This window comes from Peromyscus eremicus, unplaced genomic scaffold, assembly GCF_949786415.1.
Source record: "Peromyscus eremicus unplaced genomic scaffold, PerEre_H2_v1 PerEre#2#chrX_unloc_2, whole genome shotgun sequence".
NCBI lineage: Eukaryota > Metazoa > Chordata > Mammalia > Rodentia > Cricetidae > Peromyscus > Peromyscus eremicus.
In genome coordinates, this window is record NW_026734289.1 from 1,243,748 (window position 1) to 1,246,507 (window position 2,760).

Below are 2,760 nucleotides of genomic sequence, written 5' to 3' on the forward strand. Positions count from 1 at the left end.
TGAAGACCAGCTGAGACATGCAGCCTCATGGAATGAACAACTACCGGCTTCTTCAAATTTTTATTGGAAGGCAGCCATTGTTGGAATACCTGGACCACAGCTTGTAAGACATTCTAAGAAATCAACTTTCTACATACATGGAGAGATTCAATAATACAGGTTTTTTTCATCTGCCCACTGAGGAAAACGTGCTGGCTAACAATGGTGGACATAAAGGCATTCTTCCTAGCTCCGTTATTCTCTAAGTATTCAACTTTGCATGAAGACTACTCTTTAATATTATATAATTTGCAAACACTTTGACCTGAATTTCAGAAATAAAACCCCTAAGCAATAGAGCCATGATCCAGCATTCTGGTGGTGAAAGACCTATTTATCCTGTTAGTTATCTAGTCCCTGTTTTTTTTTTCCTGGTTGTCTGAAGTCCCTGTGAATAGCAGGTAAAAAGTACATTGAATTCACCTAACCTCCCTGTGAAGCCACCTAAAAAACATTTCCCTTGTCTCTTACATCAATTTTAGTTGTTAATATTCTGGGTATTCTTTCATCTGTGTGACAGGGAATCTCTACCCCACATAGTATACTGTGTTGTACAAGCTAGTTAACCACATTGTGTCCAGGAGGAAGAAGGGGAGTGCCTATGGAGAGCAGGAAGATCACATTGTCTGCTTCTAGAGCCAGGGGCAAGTGCTATTGAATTGTGAATTTTTGCTGGTTCAGACAAGTTCTGGGTCTGGGGTGGAAGGCAGGATCAGGAATCATTGTGCTGTGTCTTTAAGCCCAGTGTAACCCTAGGGGAGCTGCTCCTGTCACTCAGGCCTCACTAGCCAATCAGGCACTCTAGGCAACCTGCCAGTCAGAAGTTCTACAGGGTCTTTCCGGCCTCCTGCTTCAGAATTGGCTAAGACAAAAATCTGTCCCTGTCCTTTTGCGTGCTACGCAGAGAGTGTTGCTGCTGTTGTTGCTGCGAGCTGAGCAAAGAGCATGGCGGAGCTGGAAAACTACAATATGGTGAGCGAGGGGCTGCTGTCCCCAGACTGGGAGGAGTGCTCAGTTGAGTCATGAGAGTCAGTGTGTCGGGTTCTCCCCTTGCTGGGTGGGAGCAAGTGGTCAGATGCAGAGTTCTGCTTGTTCTTTCCTTGTCCTGCATTGTCCAGCATGGTCCTGCTCATCCTGCATGCTCCAGTATGTGGTCCCTCATAATCTCTGCAATTGTTGGGGCCCACTGGCAGCCTCCGAATAACTTCACTCTGTTAGCTGCACCTGTGCAGACATTGGGAACATGACTGTGCTTTGAAATGTCCTTGTTAACATCACTGTGAAATACCAGCACCATGTGTGTGTTGTTTCTATGAAACACAGATTTCCAAACTTAAAGAGGCCTGGTCCCTCCCTTATTTTCCAGAAGTTCTACACTTTGAACATTTAACTTTAACATTTAAAATCTAACTGGAATTAATTTTAGGAGCTTGTAAACAGTATTTCCTCTGTAAAGTTGCACTCCAATGCTAAACTGTGATGTAGAAGATTAGAATTGATGGTAATAGAATTAATGGTACATGGTCTTTCCAGTTCTAGGAGACATTAGTTCACAAAGTAGAATTTAGGTAAGAGAGGGCTGCAAATGCCCAAATACCCCAAAGATAAGTAGTATGCTAACCACTCTGGTTGGAAATTACTATGATAAAATGTAAAAGTTTGTTCCCCAGGATTAACCAGCTACATTCCATAACAATTGAGACAACCTTGATTTACAACTAGTAGAAAGGCCGATTCTTCCACTAAAATCCTGGCCTCTAACATGCTGCTGAAGAGACCGTTACAGAGTAACAACTAACATTAAGTCCTGGTATGCCATGGAGGTTTATTAATTCTTGAACAGGGAGTCTCCAGTCTTTTTGAAAAGCAGTTTTAAGTGAAGGTCTCCTACATTGATTGAGGTGGACTTGAACCCTGTCTGTATCCCCACACAGCATTGCCTTTATTATCCCCAACTAATCACCCTAAATTCTGTGTTACATGTCTGCACATCCAGAGTTCTAAAATTACCAGTTTGAATCACATAGTTGACTGTCCATTGCACAACAGGGAAAAGAAATGTGTGTGGAAAATAGCTTCTTCTTTCAGACCAGAAGGGACTGAAGAGTGGAATTGACATGCAGACAGGGCTTGGTCCTCCAGACAGGGGCACAGGCCACTGTGTACACTGTAGGGGGCATTAGACTAGGCAATAGATTGATCACAGACTGAAATTGAGTGCAATGAGCTGCAGGGGTCTCCATTACAAAGAAGGACTGATGGGGCATGGTGAGTGACTTTCTCTGTAATTTCTCTGCATGTATTAATTCCTCCTATGTGAGTGAAGACTGACACTATTGTGTGGTGTACAGTTTATGGAGGATAGCTTGAACTACTGAGTATTAAGTTTCCAAATAGTGAATTCTCCTATGGAGATATTTGCAATCCTTATTGATACAGTGAAGTCAGATGAGAGGTTTGAGATACAGGCCACTGGCTGTAACTCCATGTGTTAGCTTACAACACTCAGTGGCTATCATTTTATGTGGGACAAAGTCATACAGTATCTTATTGATGGTATTCACTCTACCATGGAGGTGCCTAATCTGATTCAAAGTCAGTATAGCTACATATGCTTTCAATTATTTTTGTCACTTTAAAACATCAATTATTGGTTTCCTTTTTAATATTCATTTTCTTTTAATGCACTACTGATAATATTTTCTATGTTTCACAGTTTAA